At 47.0% G+C, this 22,500-nt stretch overlaps 2 non-coding genes across 2 annotated transcripts in view; both read right to left on the reverse strand.

Moving 5' to 3' along the window:
• Positions 1-121, reverse strand: part of LOC130452288 (5.8S ribosomal RNA) — a 156-nt gene extending 35 nt beyond the window's left edge. Inside the window, exon 1 of the ribosomal RNA XR_008910926.1 lies at positions 1-121. This exon is cut by the window's left edge and continues 35 nt beyond it. This is a non-coding gene — a ribosomal RNA (5.8S ribosomal RNA).
• Positions 122-1,281: 1,160 nt separating this feature from the next.
• LOC130452279 (small subunit ribosomal RNA) lies at positions 1,282-3,203 on the reverse strand. Its single transcript, XR_008910918.1, has one exon. It is a non-coding gene; the product is annotated as a small subunit ribosomal RNA (ribosomal RNA).
• Positions 3,204-22,500: the final 19,297 nt, after the last annotated feature.

Genomic DNA, 22,500 nt, shown 5'->3' on the forward strand with positions numbered 1-22,500 from the left:
CCGAGGACCGCAATGTGCGTTCGAAATGTCGATGTTCATGTGTCCTGCAGTTCACAAGTTGACGCGCAATTAGCTGCGTTCTTCATCGACCCACGAGCCAAGTGATTCACCGTTCAGGGTAATCATTTTATTATGTCGTTTTCTCATATTCTATTCGTCGTATTTTTAATATTTGATTATTAAATTAATAATAATATTATAATATTTTATACGCGTATAGAATTATCTAACGACATTTATATAATATATATATATATATATATATATATATATTATTTATTAAATGGTAATTATATATAAATTTTAGAGAAATTATAATATCGTACTTAAAAATATCCGATAAATTTTAACCGCTGCACATGTTTTATTACAAACGAGGCGCGCATAGACAGATATCTCGCACGATATATTCCTCTTAATTATTACAAGTTTTTTAATCTTGAAAGTTTTATACAAATTTCGACACGGTCGGGCGTAAATCTTCGAACACCTTCGAAATAATACGTGAAATATTATTTCTAAAACGAATTTTTATACATATCGAAAGAATCGACACGTGCTTAAAAGTTTCGTTTAGGTACCCGGATGAAGAAAATGTCTTATCATCTCACATAATCATCATCACATATAATATTGTCGAAATTTTTTTGTATTACCTTCGATCGATAAAAAACTTATGTAATAATAAAAAAACGAAATAAAATTTCTCCATAAAAATACAGAAGACAGACACACACGACGACAACAACAACAACAACAACAACAGACGACGTTTCAATAATCTATATATTTTTCGTTTATTATAATAACGATTCTTTATATTAGAACGTTTTTAGTTAACAAGAAATTTTGTTAATGATCGTTCTGTCAATCGTTAATATATATATATATAATAATAAAAATATATTGTTACTACTATTGTGTCGTCATCGTCGTTCGTCGTCGTCGTCGTCGTCGACTCCTTCTACTAATCTATGATAAAAATTTTTCGTTATTTTTACTGTAAATTTATATATGTAGATATATATTTTATAGACGTATGAAATATATTTATCTTTTTTTTTTTTAAATATTATTCGAAACTTGTTCGAATTTTATAAAAAAAAAAAAAAAAAATTTCAATATATATACATCATATATTTATATCATATATAAATTTTCTTTTGAAGAGTTCGATTATTTTGTAGAAAAGAAAAATTTCTTTCACAATTATATATAATATAATAATACAGACTTGATTTCGTTTTTTTATTTTTTGTTTAAAAACGAACAAATACTCTGTAATGATCCTTCCGCAGGTTCACCTACGGAAACCTTGTTACGACTTTTACTTCCTCTAAATGATCAAGTTTGGTCATCTTTCCGAAGCATCGGCGACGCCGAAACGCCACCGCGCTCAGTCCGAAGACCTCACTAAATCATTCAATCGGTAGTAGCGACGGGCGGTGTGTACAAAGGGCAGGGACGTAATCAACGCGAGCTTATGACTCGCGCTTACTGGGAATTCCTCGTTCATGGGGAACAATTGCAAGCCCCAATCCCTAGCACGAAGGAGGTTCAGCGGGTTACCCGGGCCGCTCGGCCAGGGAGGACACGCTGATTCCTTCAGTGTAGCGCGCGTGCGGCCCAGAACATCTAAGGGCATCACAGACCTGTTATTGCTCAATCTCGTGCGGCTAGAAGCCGCCTGTCCCTCTAAGAAGAATTATTTGTACGCCGACAGTAAAAACCGCGAACGGCAAGAGCCGAAACTCAATACCGACGGGCCTTTGGGATGTCGAAATACGCCTAGTTAGCAGGCTAGAGTCTCGTTCGTTATCGGAATTAACCAGACAAATCGCTCCACCAACTAAGAACGGCCATGCACCACCACCCACCGAATCAAGAAAGAGCTCTCAATCTGTCAATCCTTCCGGTGTCCGGGCCTGGTGAGGTTTCCCGTGTTGAGTCAAATTAAGCCGCAGGCTCCACTCCTGGTGGTGCCCTTCCGTCAATTCCTTTAAGTTTCAGCTTTGCAACCATACTTCCCCCGGAACCCAAAAGCTTTGGTTTCCCGGAAGCTGCCCGCCGAGTCATCGGAGGAACGTCGGCGGATCGCTAGCTGGCATCGTTTATGGTTAGAACTAGGGCGGTATCTGATCGCCTTCGAACCTCTAACTTTCGTTCTTGATCAATGAAAGCGTTTTTGGCAAATGCTTTCGCTTCTGTCCGTCTTGCGACGATCCAAGAATTTCACCTCTAACGTCGCAATACGAATGCCCCCATCCGTTCCTATTAATCATTACCTCGGGGTTCCGAAAACCAACAAAATAGAACCGAGGTCCTATTCCATTATTCCATGCACACAGTATTCAGGCAAAATTTTGGCCTGCTTTAAGCACTCTAATTTGTTCAAAGTAAACGTGCCGGCCCACCTCGACACTCAGTCAAGAGCACCGCGGCGGGATTGAGTTGGGCCGCCCTTGCGAGCTAAGCCCACCGGCAGGACGTCCCACGACACGCCAGTTGACACCGCGTACGATGAACCAGCGGCGTGGGACACAGATTCGACTACGAGCTTTTTAACCGCAACAACTTTAATATACGCTATTGGAGCTGGAATTACCGCGGCTGCTGGCACCAGACTTGCCCTCCAATTGATCCTCGTTAAAGGGTTTAGAGTGTACTCATTCCGATTACGGGGCCTCGGATGAGTCCCGTATCGTTATTTTTCGTCACTACCTCCCCGTGCCGGGAGTGGGTAATTTGCGCGCCTGCTGCCTTCCTTGGATGTGGTAGCCGTTTCTCAGGCTCCCTCTCCGGAATCGAACCCTGATTCCCCGTTACCCGTTACAACCATGGTAGGCGCAGAACCTACCATCGACAGTTGATAAGGCAGACATTTGAAAGATGCGTCGCCGGTGCGAGACCGTGCGATCAGCGAAAAGTTATTCAGAGTCACCAAATTGTACGATGACGAGCAAGCCCGCCACCGATTGGTTTTGATCTAATAAAAGCGCTCCTTCCGTCTCCGGTCGGAACTCTGTTTGCATGTATTAGCTCTAGAATTACCACAGTTATCCAAGTAAATGTGGGTACGATCTAAGGAACCATAACTGATTTAATGAGCCTTTCGCGGTTTCACCTTAATTTGGCTTGTACTGAGACATGCATGGCTTAATCTTTGAGACAAGCATATGACTACTGGCAGGATCAACCAGGGAACTACTATTTGTGTATTTTATATATAATAAAACTATTATCGAAAAAGTTTTAATAACAATATCCACCACATAATGTGAGGATGAGAATTATGATGACGTTTTTTCATATTACATATATTTTATATTTATACACATAATATTTTATATTCATCTATATTCTCGTATATAATAAACACATTGTTATTTACTTTTTCGTTTGCGTGGTGTTTGCTGCGCTTATTATTGAAAATATATAATTTTCGGCGCCACGCTTTATATATTATAATATATTTTTCTTATATTTCATAAAATTTTCACCGAATCGACTATAAATTTATCTAAAATTTAATCGAAATGATATTTTAAATAAGATATAATTACGTCGACCGGAATAGAATTTCGACATTATCTCTACCCTTCGCTAGATTGTAAGCGACATGGTTTACAATTAGATAATAATGAACGAAATTTTTATTCTCGCTCGGAATAATGAGAGTTATCGCAATTTTGTGTAATAATATAAATGTTATATTATTATATATATTTTTATAGACGATCGCATATGAATCGCTCGCGGTAAAACGCTAGCTAAATTCGCGATCTCGCAATATATAATTTAATTTGTGGATAAATTGATATAATATCTAAAAAGGGAACCGCTAGCAATATACGATAATATATTGGAGGAGAACGGGGACCCTTTCAGAAAACTATATAATCCACTATAATGTGGAATGACCGATACAACGTCTTTACGTAAATTATAACGAGTTCATTAAAATTTAACGAGACGTCAACTTCGATACACCACACATATATGTGCGCTGTACAACGGTACGCTTTCTACATTAACATTAATAAAGATGTATAGTGAAAATATATAAAAGATGTATTATGAATATTAAAAAGAAGTATTATGAAACTTCATACCGTCCGAGACGTAAAAGTGTTATGGAAAATATTAACAATAACGGAAAAAAAGTATTATGAAATTAGATTGCCGCTCGATGTACGAACGTACGAGATGTATTATATAAAAGTTGTATGAAAATAGTGATAATAATGAAAAATGAAGTATAACGAAATTATATTCCGCTCGACTTAGGAACTTGTCGAAAAAGATGAATTGTGAAAGTTGAATGGAGTTGTTTTTTATGTAGGAGCCGTTCGAGGTATATAATATAAAAGTGCTATGAAAATATTAACAATAACGGAAAAAAGTATTATGAAATTAGATCGCCGCTCGATGTATGAACGTCCGAGATGTATTATATAAAAGTTGTATTAAATTAGTGATAATAATGAAAAACAAGTAGTATGAAATTATATTCCGCTCGATATAAGAACTTGTCGAAAAAGATGAATTGCGAAAATTGAATGGAGATGTTTTGTATGTAGGAGCCGTTCGAGGTATATTATATAAAAGTGTTATGGAAAATATTAACAATAACGGAAAAAATGTATTATGAAATTAGATCGCCGCTCGATGAACGAACGTACGAGATGTATTATATAAAAGTTGTATGAAAATAGTAATAATTATGAAAAACAAGTATTATGAAATGAGATTTTCCCTAAATATATGAACTTGTCGAAAAAGATGAATTGTGAAAGTTGAATGGAGATGTTTTGTATGTAGGAACCGTTCGAGGTATATTATATAAAAGTGTTATGGAAAATATTGACAATAACGGAAAAAATGTATTATGAAATTAGATCGCCGCTCGATGAACGAACGTACGAGATGTATTTATATAAAAGTTGTATTAAATTAGTGATAATAATGAAAAACAAGTAGTATGAAATTATATTCCGCTCGATATAAGAACTTGTCGAAAAAGATGAATTGCGAAAATTGAATGGAGATGTTTTGTATGTAGGAGCCGTTCGAGGTATATTATATAAAAGTGTTATGGAAAATATTAACAATAACGGAAAAAATGTATTATGAAATTAGATCGCCGCTCGATGAACGAACGTACGAGATGTATTATATAAAAGTTGTATGAAAATAGTAATAATTATGAAAAACAAGTATTATGAAATGAGATTTTCCCTAAATATATGAACTTGTCGAAAAAGATGAATTGTGAAAGTTGAATGGAGATGTTTTGTATGTAGGAACCGTTCGAGGTATATTATATAAAAGTGTTATGGAAAATATTAACAATAACGGAAAAAATGTATTATGAAATTAGATCGCCGCTCGATGAACGAACGTACGAGATGTATTATATAAAAGTTGTATGAAAATAGTAATAATTATGAAAAACAAGTATTATGAAATGAGATTTTCCCTAAATATATGAACTTGTCGAAAAAGATGAATTGTAAAAGTTGAATGGAGATGTTTTGTATGTAGGAACCGTTCGAGGTATATTATATAAAAGTGTTATGGAAATATTAACAATAACGGAAAAAAGTATTATGAAATTAGATCGCCGCTCGATGTATGAACGTCCGAGATGTATTATATAAAAGTTGTATTAAATTAGTGATAATAATGAAAAACAAGTAGTATGAAATTATATTCCGCTCGACTTAGGAACTTGTCGAAAAAGATGAATTGTGAAAGTTGAATGGAGTTGTTTTTTATGTAGGAGCCGTTCGAGGTATATAATATAAAAGTGCTATGAAAATATTAACAATAACGGAAAAAAGTATTATGAAATTAGATCGCCGCTCGATGTATGAACGTCCGAGATGTATTATATAAAAGTTGTATTAAATTAGTGATAATAATGAAAAACAAGTAGTATGAAATTATATTCCGCTCGATATAAGAACTTGTCGAAAAAGATGAATTGCGAAAATTGAATGGAGATGTTTTGTATGTAGGAGCCGTTCGAGGTATATTATATAAAAGTGTTATGAAAAGTATTAACAATAACGGAAAACAGTATTATGAAATTAGATGACCGCTCGATGTATGAACGTCCGAGGTGCATTATATAAAAGTTGTATAAAATTAGTGATAATAATAAAAAACAATTATTGTGAAATTTTATTCCGCTCGACTTAGGAACTTGTCGAAAAAGATGAATTGCGAAAATTGAAAGTTTGGCGCCTGGCCGGCAGAGGGCGCTAGTGTCTATAAAACCGTGTTAAGTTTGTCTTCTGGCCGGCAGGTGGCGCTAGTGTCTATAAAACCGTGTCAAGTTTGGCGCCTGGCCGGCAGAGGGCGCTAGTGTCTATAAAACCGTGTTAAGTGTGGCTTCTGGCCGGCAGGTGGCGCTAGTGTCTGTAAATTCGTGTCAAGTTTGGCGTCTGGCCGGTAGAGGGCACTAGTGTCTATAAAACCGTGTTAAGTGTGGCTTCTGGCCGGCAGATGGCGCTAGTGTCTGTAAATTCGTGTCAAGTTTGGCGTCTGGCCGGCAGAGGGCGCTAGTGTCTATAAAACCGTGTTTAGTTTTTCTTCTGGCCGGTAGGATATAAGAACTTGTCGAGGTGTAACATATAAAAGTTGTATGAAATAGTAATAACATCGAAAAAAAAAAACCGTGTCAAGTTTGGCGCCTGGCCGGCAGAGGGCGCTAGTGTCTATAAAACCGTGTTAAGTGTGGCTTCTGGCCGGCAGGTGGCGCTAGTGTCTGTAAATTCGTGTCAAGTTTGGCGTCTGGCCGGTAGAGGGCACTAGTGTCTATAAAACCGTGTTAAGTGTGGCTTCTGGCCGGCAGAGGGCGCTAGTGTCTGTAAATTCGTGTCAAGTTTGGCGCCTGGCCGGCAGAGGGCGCTAGTGTCTATAAAACCGTGTTAAGTGTGGCTTCTGGCCGGTAGAGGGCACTAGTGTCTATAAAACCGTGTTAAGTGTGGCTTCTGGCCGGCAGATGGCGCTAGTGTCTGTAAATTCGTGTCAAGTTTGGCGTCTGGCCGGCAGAGGGCGCTAGTGTCTATAAAACCGTGTTTAGTTTTTCTTCTGGCCGGTAGGATATAAGAACTTGTCGAGGTGTAACATATAAAAGTTGTATGAAATAGTAATAACATCGAAAAAAAAAAACCGTGTCAAGTTTGGCGCCTGGCCGGCAGAGGGCGCTAGTGTCTATAAAACCGTGTTAAGTGTGGCTTCTGGCCGGCAGGTGGCGCTAGTGTCTGTAAATTCGTGTCAAGTTTGGCGCCTGGCCGGCAGAGGGCGCTAGTGTCTATAAAACCGTGTTAAGTTTGGCGTCTGGCCGGTAGAGGGCACTAGTGTCTATAAAACCGTGTTAAGTGTGGCTTCTGGCCGGCAGATGGCGCTAGTGTCTGTAAATTCGTGTCAAGTTTGGCGTCTGGCCGGCAGAGGGCGCTAGTGTCTATAAAACCGTGTTTAGTTTTTCTTCTGGCCGGTAGGATATAAGAACTTGTCGAGGTGTAACATATAAAAGTTGTATGAAATAGTAATAACATCGAAAAAAAAAAACCGTGTCAAGTTTGGCGCCTGGCCGGCAGAGGGCGCTAGTGTCTATAAAACCGTGTTAAGTGTGGCTTCTGGCCGGCAGGTGGCGCTAGTGTCTGTAAATTCGTGTCAAGTTTGGCGTCTGGCCGGTAGAGGGCACTAGTGTCTATAAAACCGTGTTAAGTGTGGCTTCTGGCCGGCAGAGGGCGCTAGTGTCTGTAAATTCGTGTCAAGTTTGGCGCCTGGCCGGCAGAGGGCGCTAGTGTCTATAAAACCGTGTTAAGTGTGGCTTCTGGCCGGCAGGTGGCGCTAGTGTCTGTGAATTCGTGCAAGTTTGGCGCCTGGCCGGCAGAGGGCGCTAGTGTCTATAAAACCGTGTTAAGTGTGGCTTCTGGCCGGCAGGTGGCGCTAGTGTCTGTAAATTCGTGTCAAGTTTGGCGTCTGGCCGGCAGAGGGCGCTAGTGTCTATAAAACCGTGTTTAGTTTGTCTTCTGGCCGGCAGAGGGCGCTAGTGTCTGTAAATTCGTGTCAAGTTTGGCGTCTGGCTGGCAGAGGGCGCTAGTGTCTATAAAACCGTGTTTAGTTTGTCTTCTGGCCGGCAGGTGGCGCTAGTGTGTATAAAACCGTGTTAAGCGTGGCTTCAGGCCGGCAGAGGGCGCTAGTGTCTATAAAACCGTGTTTAGTTTGTCTTCTTGCCGGCAGGTGGCGCTAGTGTCTATAAAACCGTGTTTAGTTTTTCTTCTGGCCGGTAGGATATAAGAACTTGTCGAGGTGTAACATATAAAAGTTGTATGAAATAGTAATAACATCGAAAAAAAAAACCGTGTCAAGTTTGGCGCCTGGCCGGCAGAGGGCGCTAGTGTCTATAAAACCGTGTTAAGTGTGGCTTCTGGCCGGCAGGTGGCGCTAGTGTCTATAAAACCGTGTTTAGTTTGTCTTCTGGCCGGCAGAGGGCGCTAGTGTCTATAAAACCGTGTTAAGTGTGGCTTCTGGCCGGCAGGTGGCGCTAGTGTCTGTGAATTCGTGCAAGTTTGGCGCCTGGCCGGCAGAGGGCGCTAGTGTCTATAAAACCGTGTTAGGTGTGGCTTCTGGCCAGCAGGTGGCGCTAGTGTCTGTAAATTCGTGTCAAGTTTGGCGTCTGGCCGGCAGAGGGCGCTAGTATCTATAAAACCGTGTTTAGTTTGTCTTCTGGCCGGCAGAGGGCGCTAGTGTCTGTAAATTCGTGTCAAGTTTGGCGTCTGGCTGGCAGAGGGCGCTAGTGTCTATAAAACCGTGTTTAGTTTGTCTTCTGGCCGGCAGGTGGCGCTAGTGTGTATAAAACCGTGTTAAGCGTGGCTTCAGGCCGGCAGAGGGCGCTAGTGTCTATAAAACCGTGTTTAGTTTGTCTTCTTGCCGGCAGGTGGCGCTAGTGTCTATAAAACCGTGTTTAGTTTTTCTTCTGGCCGGTAGGATATAAGAACTTGTCGAGGTGTAACATATAAAAGTTGTATGAAATAGTAATAACATCGAAAAAAAAAAACCGTGTCAAGTTTGGCGCCTGGCCGGCAGAGGGCGCTAGTGTCTATAAAACCGTGTTAAGTGTGGCTTCTGGCCGGCAGGTGGCGCTAGTGTCTGTAAATTCGTGTCAAGTTTGGCGTCTGGCCGGTAGAGGGCACTAGTGTCTATAAAACCGTGTTAAGTGTGGCTTCTGGCCGGCAGAGGGCGCTAGTGTCTGTAAATTCGTGTCAAGTTTGGCGCCTGGCCGGCAGAGGGCGCTAGTGTCTATAAAACCGTGTTTAGTTTGTCTTCTGGCCGGCAGGTGGCGCTAGTGTCTGTAAATTCGTGTTAAGTGTGGCTTCTGGCCGGCAGGTGGCGCTAGTGTCTGTGAATTCGTGCAAGTTTCGCGCCTGGCCGGCAGAGGGCGCTAGTGTCTATAAAACCGTGTTAAGTGTGGCTTCTGGCCGGCAGGTGGCGCTAGTGTCTGTAAATTCGTGTCAAGTTTGGCGTCTGGCCGGCAGAGGGCGCTAGTGTCTATAAAACCGTGTTTAGTTTGTCTTCTGGCCGGCAGAGGGCGCTAGTGTCTGTAAATTCGTGTCAAGTTTGGCGTCTGGCTGGCAGAGGGCGCTAGTGTCTATAAAACCGTGTTTAGTTTGTCTTCTGGCCGGCAGGTGGCGCTAGTGTGTATAAAACCGTGTTAAGCGTGGCTTCAGGCCGGCAGAGGGCGCTAGTGTCTATAAAACCGTGTTTAGTTTGTCTTCTTGCCGGCAGGTGGCGCTAGTGTCTATAAAACCGTGTTTAGTTTTTCTTCTGGCCGGTAGGATATAAGAACTTGTCGAGGTGTAACATATAAAAGTTGTATGAAATAGTAATAACATCGAAAAAAAAAAACCGTGTCAAGTTTGGCGCCTGGCCGGCAGAGGGCGCTAGTGTCTATAAAACCGTGTTAAGTGTGGCTTCTGGCCGGCAGGTGGCGCTAGTGTCTGTAAATTCGTGTCAAGTTTGGCGTCTGGCCGGTAGAGGGCACTAGTGTCTATAAAACCGTGTTAAGTGTGGCTTCTGGCCGGCAGAGGGCGCTAGTGTCTGTAAATTCGTGTCAAGTTTGGCGCCTGGCCGGCAGAGGGCGCTAGTGTCTATAAAACCGTGTTAAGTGTGGCTTCTGGCCGGCAGGTGGCGCTAGTGTCTGTAAATTCGTGTCAAGTTTGGCGCCTGGCCGGCAGAGGGCGCTAGTGTCTATAAAACCGTGTTTAGTTTGTCTTCTGGCCGGCAGAGGGCGCTAGTGTCTATAAAACCGTGTTAAGTGTGGCTTCTGGCCGGCAGGTGGCGCTAGTGTCTGTGAATTCGTGCAAGTTTGGCGCCTGGCCGGCAGAGGGCGCTAGTGTCTATAAAACCGTGTTAAGTGTGGCTTCTGGCCGGCAGGTGGCGCTAGTGTCTGTAAATTCGTGTCAAGTTTGGCGTCTGGCTGGTAGAGGGCACTAGTGTCTATAAAACCGTGTTTAGTTTGTCTTCTGGCCGGCAGAGGGCGCTAGTGTCTGTAAATTCGTGTCAAGTTTGGCGTCTGGCCGGCAGAGGGCGCTAGTGTCTATAAAACCGTGTTAAGTGTGGCTTCTGGCCGGCAGGTGGCGCTAGTGTCTGTAAATTCGTGTCAAGTTTGGCGCCTGGCCGGCAGAGGGCGCTAGTGTCTATAAAACCGTGTTTAGTTTGTCTTCTGGCCGGCAGAGGGCGCTAGTGTCTATAAAACCGTGTTAAGTGTGGCTTCTGGCCGGCAGGTGGCGCTAGTGTCTGTGAATTCGTGCAAGTTTGGCGCCTGGCCGGCAGAGGGCGCTAGTGTCTATAAAACCGTGTTAAGTGTGGCTTCTGGCCGGCAGGTGGCGCTAGTGTCTGTAAATTCGTGTCAAGTTTGGCGTCTGGCCGGCAGAGGGCGCTAGTGTCTATAAAACCGTGTTTAGTTTGTCTTCTGGCCGGCAGAGGGCGCTAGTGTCTGTAAATTCGTGTCAAGTTTGGCGTCTGGCTGGCAGAGGGCGCTAGTGTCTATAAAACCGTGTTTAGTTTGTCTTCTGGCCGGCAGGTGGCGCTAGTGTGTATAAAACCGTGTTAAGCGTGGCTTCAGGCCGGCAGAGGGCGCTAGTGTCTATAAAACCGTGTTTAGTTTGTCTTCTTGCCGGCAGGTGGCGCTAGTGTCTATAAAACCGTGTTTAGTTTTTCTTCTGGCCGGTAGGATATAAGAACTTGTCGAGGTGTAACATATAAAAGTTGTATGAAATAGTATAACATCGAAAAAAAAAAACCGTGTCAAGTTTGGCGCCTGGCCGGCAGAGGGCGCTAGTGTCTATAAAACCGTGTTAAGTGTGGCTTCTGGCCGGCAGGTGGCGCTAGTGTCTATAAAACCGTGTTTAGTTTGTCTTCTGGCCGGCAGAGGGCGCTAGTGTCTATAAAACCGTGTTAAGTGTGGCTTCTGGCCGGCAGGTGGCGCTAGTGTCTGTGAATTCGTGCAAGTTTGGCGCCTGGCCGGCAGAGGGCGCTAGTGTCTATAAAACCGTGTTAAGTGTGGCTTCTGGCCGGCAGAGGGCGCTAGTGTCTGTAAATTCGTGTCAAGTTTGGCGTCTGGCCGGCAGAGGGCGCTAGTATCTATAAAACCGTGTTTAGTTTGTCTTCTGGCCGGCAGAGGGCGCTAGTGTCTGTAAATTCGTGTCAAGTTTGGCGTCTGGCTGGCAGAGGGCGCTAGTGTCTATAAAACCGTGTTTAGTTTGTCTTCTGGCCGGCAGGTGGCGCTAGTGTGTATGAAACCGTGTTAAGCGTGGCTTCAGGCCGGCAGAGGGCGCTAGTGTCTATAAAACCGTGTTTAGTTTGTCTTCTTGCCGGCAGGTGGCGCTAGTGTCTATAAAACCGTGTTTAGTTTTTCTTCTGGCCGGTAGGATATAAGAACTTGTCGAGGTGTAACATATAAAAGTTGTATGAAATAGTAATAACATCGAAAAAAAAAAACCGTGTCAAGTTTGGCGCCTGGCCGGCAGAGGGCGCTAGTGTCTATAAAACCGTGTTAAGTGTGGCTTCTGGCCGGCAGGTGGCGCTAGTGTCTGTAAATTCGTGTCAAGTTTGGCGTCTGGCCGGTAGAGGGCACTAGTGTCTATAAAACCGTGTTAAGTGTGGCTTCTGGCCGGCAGAGGGCGCTAGTGTCTGTAAATTCGTGTCAAGTTTGGCGCCTGGCCGGCAGAGGGCGCTAGTGTCTATAAAACCGTGTTTAGTTTGTCTTCTGGCCGGCAGGTGGCGCTAGTGTCTGTAAATTCGTGTTAAGTGTGGCTTCTGGCCGGCAGGTGGCGCTAGTGTCTGTGAATTCGTGCAAGTTTCGCGCCTGGCCGGCAGAGGGCGCTAGTGTCTATAAAACCGTGTTAAGTGTGGCTTCTGGCCGGCAGGTGGCGCTAGTGTCTGTAAATTCGTGTCAAGTTTGGCGTCTGGCCGGCAGAGGGCGCTAGTGTCTATAAAACCGTGTTAAGTGTGGCTTCTGGCCGGCAGGTGGCGCTAGTGTCTGTAAATTCGTGTCAAGTTTGGCGTCTGGCCGGTAGAGGGCACTAGTGTCTATAAAACCGTGTTAAGTGTGGCTTCTGGCCGGCAGGTGGCGCTAGTGTCTGTGAATTCGTGCAAGTTTGGCGCCTGGCCGGCAGAGGGCGCTAGTGTCTATAAAACCGTGTTAAGTGTGGCTTCTGGCCGGCAGGTGGCGCTAGTGTCTGTAAATTCGTGTCAAGTTTGGCGTCTGGCCGGCAGAGGGCGCTAGTGTCTATAAAACCGTGTTTAGTTTGTCTTCTGGCCGGCAGAGGGCGCTAGTGTCTGTAAATTCGTGTCAAGTTTGGCGTCTGGCTGGCAGAGGGCGCTAGTGTCTATAAAACCGTGTTTAGTTTGTCTTCTGGCCGGCAGGTGGCGCTAGTGTGTATAAAACCGTGTTAAGCGTGGCTTCAGGCCGGCAGAGGGCGCTAGTGTCTATAAAACCGTGTTAAGTTTGTCTTCTTGCCGGCAGGTGGCGCTAGTGTCTATAAAACCGTGTTTAGTTTTTCTTCTGGCCGGTAGGATATAAGAACTTGTCGAGGTGTAACATATAAAAGTTGTATGAAATAGTAATAACATCGAAAAAAAAAAACCGTGTCAAGTTTGGCGCCTGGCCGGCAGAGGGCGCTAGTGTCTATAAAACCGTGTTAAGTGTGGCTTCTGGCCGGCAGGTGGCGCTAGTGTCTATAAAACCGTGTTTAGTTTGTCTTCTGGCCGGCAGAGGGCGCTAGTGTCTATAAAACCGTGTTAAGTGTGGCTTCTGGCCGGCAGGTGGCGCTAGTGTCTGTGAATTCGTGCAAGTTTGGCGCCTGGCCGGCAGAGGGCGCTAGTGTCTATAAAACCGTGTTAAGTGTGGCTTCTGGCCGGCAGGTGGCGCTAGTGTCTGTAAATTCGTGTCAAGTTTGGCGCCTGGCCGGCAGAGGGCGCTAGTGTCTATAAAACCGTGTTTAGTTTGTCTTCTGGCCGGCAGAGGGCGCTAGTGTCTATAAAACCGTGTTAAGTGTGGCTTCTGGCCGGCAGGTGGCGCTAGTGTCTGTGAATTCGTGCAAGTTTGGCGCCTGGCCGGCAGAGGGCGCTAGTGTCTATAAAACCGTGTTTAGTTTGTCTTCTGGCCGGCAGAGGGCGCTAGTGTCTGTAAATTCGTGTCAAGTTTGGCGTCTGGCTGGCAGAGGGCGCTAGTGTCTATAAAACCGTGTTTAGTTTGTCTTCTGGCCGGCAGGTGGCGCTAGTGTGTATAAAACCGTGTTAAGCGTGGCTTCAGGCCGGCAGAGGGCGCTAGTGTCTATAAAACCGTGTTTAGTTTGTCTTCTTGCCGGCAGGTGGCGCTAGTGTCTATAAAACCGTGTTTAGTTTTTCTTCTGGCCGGTAGGATATAAGAACTTGTCGAGGTGTAACATATAAAAGTTGTATGAAATAGTAATAACATCGAAAAAAAAAAACCGTGTCAAGTTTGGCGCCTGGCCGGCAGAGGGCGCTAGTGTCTATAAAACCGTGTTAAGTGTGGCTTCTGGCCGGCAGGTGGCGCTAGTGTCTGTAAATTCGTGTCAAGTTTGGCGTCTGGCCGGTAGAGGGCACTAGTGTCTATAAAACCGTGTTAAGTGTGGCTTCTGGCCGGCAGAGGGCGCTAGTGTCTGTAAATTCGTGTCAAGTTTGGCGCCTGGCCGGCAGAGGGCGCTAGTGTCTATAAAACCGTGTTAAGTGTGGCTTCTGGCCGGCAGGTGGCGCTAGTGTCTGTAAATTCGTGTCAAGTTTGGCGCCTGGCCGGCAGAGGGCGCTAGTGTCTATAAAACCGTGTTTAGTTTGTCTTCTGGCCGGCAGAGGGCGCTAGTGTCTATAAAACCGTGTTAAGTGTGGCTTCTGGCCGGCAGGTGGCGCTAGTGTCTGTGAATTCGTGCAAGTTTGGCGCCTGGCCGGCAGAGGGCGCTAGTGTCTATAAAACCGTGTTAAGTGTGGCTTCTGGCCGGCAGGTGGCGCTAGTGTCTGTAAATTCGTGTCAAGTTTGGCGTCTGGCCGGCAGAGGGCGCTAGTGTCTATAAAACCGTGTTTAGTTTGTCTTCTGGCCGGCAGAGGGCGCTAGTGTCTGTAAATTCGTGTCAAGTTTGGCGTCTGGCTGGCAGAGGGCGCTAGTGTCTATAAAACCGTGTTTAGTTTGTCTTCTGGCCGGCAGGTGGCGCTAGTGTGTATAAAACCGTGTTAAGCGTGGCTTCAGGCCGGCAGAGGGCGCTAGTGTCTATAAAACCGTGTTTAGTTTGTCTTCTTGCCGGCAGGTGGCGCTAGTGTCTATAAAACCGTGTTTAGTTTTTCTTCTGGCCGGTAGGATATAAGAACTTGTCGAGGTGTAACATATAAAAGTTGTATGAAATAGTAATAACATCGAAAAAAAAAAACCGTGTCAAGTTTGGCGCCTGGCCGGCAGAGGGCGCTAGTGTCTATAAAACCGTGTTAAGTGTGGCTTCTGGCCGGCAGGTGGCGCTAGTGTCTGTAAATTCGTGTCAAGTTTGGCGTCTGGCCGGTAGAGGGCACTAGTGTCTATAAAACCGTGTTAAGTGTGGCTTCTGGCCGGCAGAGGGCGCTAGTGTCTGTAAATTCGTGTCAAGTTTGGCGTCTGGCCGGCAGAGGGCGCTAATGTCTATAAAACCGTGTTAAGTGTGGCTTCTGGCCGGCAGGTGGCGCTAGTGTCTGTAAATTCGTGTCAAGTTTGGCGCCTGGCCGGCAGAGGGCGCTAGTGTCTATAAAACCGTGTTTAGTTTGTCTTCTGGCCGGCAGAGGGCGCTAGTGTCTATAAAACCGTGTTAAGTGTGGCTTCTGGCCGGCAGGTGGCGCTAGTGTCTGTGAATTCGTGCAAGTTTGGCGCCTGGCCGGCAGAGGGCGCTAGTGTCTATAAAACCGTGTTAAGTGTGGCTTCTGGCCGGCAGGTGGCGCTAGTGTCTGTAAATTCGTGTCAAGTTTGGCGTCTGGCCGGCAGAGGGCGCTAGTGTCTATAAAACCGTGTTTAGTTTGTCTTCTGGCCGGCAGAGGGCGCTAGTGTCTGTAAATTCGTGTCAAGTTTGGCGTCTGGCTGGCAGAGGGCGCTAGTGTCTATAAAACCGTGTTTAGTTTGTCTTCTGGCCGGCAGGTGGCGCTAGTGTGTATAAAACCGTGTTAAGCGTGGCTTCAGGCCGGCAGAGGGCGCTAGTGTCTATAAAACCGTGTTTAGTTTGTCTTCTTGCCGGCAGGTGGCGCTAGTGTCTATAAAACCGTGTTTAGTTTTTCTTCTGGCCGGTAGGATATAAGAACTTGTCGAGGTGTAACATATAAAAGTTGTATGAAATAGTAATAACATCGAAAAAAAAAAACCGTGTCAAGTTTGGCGCCTGGCCGGCAGAGGGCGCTAGTGTCTATAAAACCGTGTTAAGTGTGGCTTCTGGCCGGCAGGTGGCGCTAGTGTCTATAAAACCGTGTTTAGTTTGTCTTCTGGCCGGCAGAGGGCGCTAGTGTCTATAAAACCGTGTTAAGTGTGGCTTCTGGCCGGCAGGTGGCGCTAGTGTCTGTGAATTCGTGCAAGTTTGGCGCCTGGCCGGCAGAGGGCGCTAGTGTCTATAAAACCGTGTTAAGTGTGGCTTCTGGCTGGCAGGTGGCGCTAGTGTCTGTAAATTCGTGTCAAGTTTGGCGTCTGGCCGGCAGAGGGCGCTAGTATCTATAAAACCGTGTTTAGTTTGTCTTCTGGCCGGCAGAGGGCGCTAGTGTCTGTAAATTCGTGTCAAGTTTGGCGTCTGGCTGGCAGAGGGCGCTAGTGTCTATAAAACCGTGTTTAGTTTGTCTTCTGGCCGGCAGGTGGCGCTAGTGTCTGTAAATTCGTGTTAAGTGTGGCGTCTGGCCGGTAGAGGGCACTAGTGTCTATAAAACCGTGTTAAGTGTGGCTTCTGGCCGGCAGGTGGCGCTAGTGTCTGTGAATTCGTGCAAGTTTCGCGCCTGGCCGGCAGAGGGCGCTAGTGTCTATAAAACCGTGTTAAGTGTGGCTTCTGGCCGGCAGGTGGCGCTAGTGTCTGTAAATTCGTGTCAAGTTTGGCGTCTGGCCGGCAGAGGGCGCTAGTGTCTATAAAACCGTGTTAAGTGTGGCTTCTGGCCGGCAGGTGGCGCTAGTGTCTGTGAATTCGTGCAAGTTTGGCGCCTGGCCGGCAGAGGGCGCTAGTGTCTATAAAACCGTGTTAAGTGTGGCTTCTGGCCGGCAGGTGGCGCTAGTGTCTGTAAATTCGTGTCAAGTTTGGCGTCTGGCCGGCAGAGGGCGCTAGTGTCTATAAAACCGTGTTTAGTTTGTCTTCTGGCCGGCAGAGGGCGCTAGTGTCTGTAAATTCGTGTCAAGTTTGGCGTCTGGCTGGCAGAGGGCGCTAGTGTCTATAAAACCGTGTTTAGTTTGTCTTCTGGCCGGCAGGTGGCGCTAGTGTGTATAAAACCGTGTTAAGCGTGGCTTCAGGCCGGCAGAGGGCGCTAGTGTCTATAAAACCGTGTTTAGTTTGTCTTCTTGCCGGCAGGTGGCGCTAGTGTCTATAAAACCGTGTTTAGTTTTTCTTCTGGCCGGTAGGATATAAGAACTTGTCGAGGTGTAACATATAAAAGTTGTATGAAATAGTAATAACATCGAAAAAAAAAAACCGTGTCAAGTTTGGCGCCTGGCCGGCAGAGGGCGCTAGTGTCTATAAAACCGTGTTAAGTGTGGCTTCTGGCCGGCAGGTGGCGCTAGTGTCTATAAAACCGTGTTTAGTTTGTCTTCTGGCCGGCAGAGGGCGCTAGTGTCTATAAAACCGTGTTAAGTGTGGCTTCTGGCCGGCAGGTGGCGCTAGTGTCTGTGAATTCGTGCAAGTTTGGCGCCTGGCCGGCAGAGGGCGCTAGTGTCTATAAAACCGTGTTAAGTGTGGCTTCTGGCCGGCAGAGGGCGCTAGTGTCTGTAAATTCGTGTCAAGTTTGGCGTCTGGCCGGCAGAGGGCGCTAGTATCTATAAAACCGTGTTTAGTTTGTCTTCTGGCCGGCAGAGGGCGCTAGTGTCTGTAAATTCGTGTCAAGTTTGGCGTCTGGCTGGCAGAGGGCGCTAGTGTCTATAAAACCGTGTTTAGTTTGTCTTCTGGCCGGCAGGTGGCGCTAGTGTGTATGAAACCGTGTTAAGCGTGGCTTCAGGCCGGCAGAGGGCGCTAGTGTCTATAAAACCGTGTTTAGTTTGTCTTCTTGCCGGCAGGTGGCGCTAGTGTCTATAAAACCGTGTTTAGTTTTTCTTCTGGCCGGTAGGATATAAGAACTTGTCGAGGTGTAACATATAAAAGTTGTATGAAATAGTAATAACATCGAAAAAAAAAAACCGTGTCAAGTTTGGCGCCTGGCCGGCAGAGGGCGCTAGTGTCTATAAAACCGTGTTAAGTGTGGCTTCTGGCCGGCAGGTGGCGCTAGTGTCTGTAAATTCGTGTCAAGTTTGGCGTCTGGCCGGTAGAGGGCACTAGTGTCTATAAAACCGTGTTAAGTGTGGCTTCTGGCCGGCAGAGGGCGCTAGTGTCTGTAAATTCGTGTCAAGTTTGGCGCCTGGCCGGCAGAGGGCGCTAGTGTCTATAAAACCGTGTTTAGTTTGTCTTCTGGCCGGCAGGTGGCGCTAGTGTCTGTAAATTCGTGTTAAGTGTGGCTTCTGGCCGGCAGGTGGCGCTAGTGTCTGTGAATTCGTGCAAGTTTCGCGCCTGGCCGGCAGAGGGCGCTAGTGTCTATAAAACCGTGTTAAGTGTGGCTTCTGGCCGGCAGGTGGCGCTAGTGTCTGTAAATTCGTGTCAAGTTTGGCGTCTGGCCGGCAGAGGGCGCTAGTGTCTATAAAACCGTGTTAAGTGTGGCTTCTGGCCGGCAGGTGGCGCTAGTGTCTGTAAATTCGTGTCAAGTTTGGCGTCTGGCCGGTAGAGGGCACTAGTGTCTATAAAACCGTGTTAAGTGTGGCTTCTGGCCGGCAGGTGGCGCTAGTGTCTGTGAATTCGTGCAAGTTTGGCGCCTGGCCGGCAGAGGGCGCTAGTGTCTATAAAACCGTGTTAAGTGTGGCTTCTGGCCGGCAGGTGGCGCTAGTGTCTGTAAATTCGTGTCAAGTTTGGCGTCTGGCCGGCAGAGGGCGCTAGTGTCTATAAAACCGTGTTTAGTTTGTCTTCTGGCCGGCAGAGGGCGCTAGTGTCTGTAAATTCGTGTCAAGTTTGGCGTCTGGCTGGCAGAGGGCGCTAGTGTCTATAAAACCGTGTTTAGTTTGTCTTCTGGCCGGCAGGTGGCGCTAGTGTGTATAAAACCGTGTTAAGCGTGGCTTCAGGCCGGCAGAGGGCGCTAGTGTCTATAAAACCGTGTTAAGTTTGTCTTCTTGCCGGCAGGTGGCGCTAGTGTCTATAAAACCGTGTTTAGTTTTTCTTCTGGCCGGTAGGATATAAGAACTTGTCGAGGTGTAACATATAAAAGTTGTATGAAATAGTAATAACATCGAAAAAAAAAAACCGTGTCAAGTTTGGCGCCTGGCCGGCAGAGGGCGCTAGTGTCTATAAAACCGTGTTAAGTGTGGCTTCTGGCCGGCAGGTGGCGCTAGTGTCTATAAAACCGTGTTTAGTTTGTCTTCTGGCCGGCAGAGGGCGCTAGTGTCTATAAAACCGTGTTAAGTGTGGCTTCTGGCCGGCAGGTGGCGCTAGTGTCTGTGAATTCGTGCAAGTTTGGCGCCTGGCCGGCAGAGGGCGCTAGTGTCTATAAAACCGTGTTAAGTGTGGCTTCTGGCCGGCAGGTGGCGCTAGTGTCTGTAAATTCGTGTCAAGTTTGGCGCCTGGCCGGCAGAGGGCGCTAGTGTCTATAAAACCGTGTTTAGTTTGTCTTCTGGCCGGCAGAGGGCGCTAGTGTCTATAAAACCGTGTTAAGTGTGGCTTCTGGCCGGCAGGTGGCGCTAGTGTCTGTGAATTCGTGCAAGTTTGGCGCCTGGCCGGCAGAGGGCGCTAGTGTCTATAAAACCGTGTTTAGTTTGTCTTCTGGCCGGCAGAGGGCGCTAGTGTCTGTAAATTCGTGTCAAGTTTGGCGTCTGGCTGGCAGAGGGCGCTAGTGTCTATAAAACCGTGTTTAGTTTGTCTTCTGGCCGGCAGGTGGCGCTAGTGTGTATAAAACCGTGTTAAGCGTGGCTTCAGGCCGGCAGAGGGCGCTAGTGTCTATAAAACCGTGTTTAGTTTGTCTTCTTGCCGGCAGGTGGCGCTAGTGTCTATAAAACCGTGTTTAGTTTTTCTTCTGGCCGGTAGGATATAAGAACTTGTCGAGGTGTAACATATAAAAGTTGTATGAAATAGTAATAACATCGAAAAAAAAAAACCGTGTCAAGTTTGGCGCCTGGCCGGCAGAGGGCGCTAGTGTCTATAAAACCGTGTTAAGTGTGGCTTCTGGCCGGCAGGTGGCGCTAGTGTCTGTAAATTCGTGTCAAGTTTGGCGTCTGGCCGGTAGAGGGCACTAGTGTCTATAAAACCGTGTTAAGTGTGGCTTCTGGCCGGCAGAGGGCGCTAGTGTCTGTAAATTCGTGTCAAGTTTGGCGCCTGGCCGGCAGAGGGCGCTAGTGTCTATAAAACCGTGTTAAGTGTGGCTTCTGGCCGGCAGGTGGCGCTAGTGTCTGTAAATTCGTGTCAAGTTTGGCGCCTGGCCGGCAGAGGGCGCTAGTGTCTATAAAACCGTGTTTAGTTTGTCTTCTGGCCGGCAGAGGGCGCTAGTGTCTATAAAACCGTGTTAAGTGTGGCTTCTGGCCGGCAGGTGGCGCTAGTGTCTGTGAATTCGTGCAAGTTTGGCGCCTGGCCGGCAGAGGGCGCTAGTGTCTATAAAACCGTGTTAAGTGTGGCTTCTGGCCGGCAGGTGGCGCTAGTGTCTGTAAATTCGTGTCAAGTTTGGCGTCTGGCCGGCAGAGGGCGCTAGTGTCTATAAAACCGTGTTTAGTTTGTCTTCTGGCCGGCAGAGGGCGCTAGTGTCTGTAAATTCGTGTCAAGTTTGGCGTCTGGCTGGCAGAGGGCGCTAGTGTCTATAAAACCGTGTTTAGTTTGTCTTCTGGCCGGCAGGTGGCGCTAGTGTGTATAAAACCGTGTTAAGCGTGGCTTCAGGCCGGCAGAGGGCGCTAGTGTCTATAAAACCGTGTTTAGTTTGTCTTCTTGCCGGCAGGTGGCGCTAGTGTCTATAAAACCGTGTTTAGTTTTTCTTCTGGCCGGTAGGATATAAGAACTTGTCGAGGTGTAACATATAAAAGTTGTATGAAATAGTAATAACATCGAAAAAAAAAAACCGTGTCAAGTTTGGCGCCTGGCCGGCAGAGGGCGCTAGTGTCTATAAAACCGTGTTAAGTGTGGCTTCTGGCCGGCAGGTGGCGCTAGTGTCTGTAAATTCGTGTCAAGTTTGGCGTCTGGCCGGTAGAGGGCACTAGTGTCTATAAAACCGTGTTAAGTGTGGCTTCTGGCCGGCAGAGGGCGCTAGTGTCTGTAAATTCGTGTCAAGTTTGGCGTCTGGCCGGCAGAGGGCGCTAGTGTCTATAAAACCGTGTTAAGTGTGGCTTCTGGCCGGCAGGTGGCGCTAGTGTCTGTAAATTCGTGTCAAGTTTGGCGCCTGGCCGGCAGAGGGCGCTAGTGTCTATAAAACCGTGTTTAGTTTGTCTTCTGGCCGGCAGAGGGCGCTAGTGTCTATAAAACCGTGTTAAGTGTGGCTTCTGGCCGGCAGGTGGCGCTAGTGTCTGTGAATTCGTGCAAGTTTGGCGCCTGGCCGGCAGAGGGCGCTAGTGTCTATAAAACCGTGTTAAGTGTGGCTTCTGGCCGGCAGGTGGCGCTAGTGTCTGTAAATTCGTGTCAAGTTTGGCGCCTGGCCGGCAGAGGGCGCTAGTGTCTATAAAACCGTGTTTAGTTTGTCTTCTGGCCGGCAGAGGGCGCTAGTGTCTATAAAACCGTGTTAAGTGTGGCTTCTGGCCGGCAGGTGGCGCTAGTGTCTGTGAATTCGTGCAAGTTTGGCGCCTGGCCGGCAGAGGGCGCTAGTGTCTATAAAACCGTGTTTAGTTTGTCTTCTGGCCGGCAGAGGGCGCTAGTGTCTGTAAATTCGTGTCAAGTTTGGCGTCTGGCTGGCAGAGGGCGCTAGTGTCTATAAAACCGTGTTTAGTTTGTCTTCTGGCCGGCAGGTGGCGCTAGTGTGTATAAAACCGTGTTAAGCGTGGCTTCAGGCCGGCAGAGGGCGCTAGTGTCTATAAAACCGTGTTTAGTTTGTCTTCTTGCCGGCAGGTGGCGCTAGTGTCTATAAAACCGTGTTTAGTTTTTCTTCTGGCCGGTAGGATATAAGAACTTGTCGAGGTGTAACATATAAAAGTTGTATGAAATAGTAATAACATCGAAAAAAAAAAACCGTGTCAAGTTTGGCGCCTGGCCGGCAGAGGGCGCTAGTGTCTATAAAACCGTGTTAAGTGTGGCTTCTGGCCGGCAGGTGGCGCTAGTGTCTGTAAATTCGTGTCAAGTTTGGCGTCTGGCCGGTAGAGGGCACTAGTGTCTATAAAACCGTGTTAAGTGTGGCTTCTGGCCGGCAGAGGGCGCTAGTGTCTGTAAATTCGTGTCAAGTTTGGCGCCTGGCCGGCAGAGGGCGCTAGTGTCTATAAAACCGTGTTAAGTGTGGCTTCTGGCCGGCAGGTGGCGCTAGTGTCTGTAAATTCGTGTCAAGTTTGGCGTCTGGCCGGTAGAGGGCACTAGTGTCTATAAAACCGTGTTAAGTGTGGCTTCTGGCCGGCAGAGGGCGCTAGTGTCTGTAAATTCGTGTCAAGTTTGGCGCCTGGCCGGCAGAGGGCGCTAGTGTCTATAAAACCGTGTTTAGTTTGTCTTCTGGCCGGCAGGTGGCGCTAGTGTCTGTAAATTCGTGTTAAGTGTGGCTTCTGGCCGGCAGGTGGCGCTAGTGTCTGTGAATTCGTGCAAGTTT

Source organism: Diorhabda sublineata, unplaced genomic scaffold (genome assembly GCF_026230105.1).
Source record: "Diorhabda sublineata isolate icDioSubl1.1 unplaced genomic scaffold, icDioSubl1.1 Dsub_59, whole genome shotgun sequence".
NCBI classification, from domain to species: domain Eukaryota; kingdom Metazoa; phylum Arthropoda; class Insecta; order Coleoptera; family Chrysomelidae; genus Diorhabda; species Diorhabda sublineata.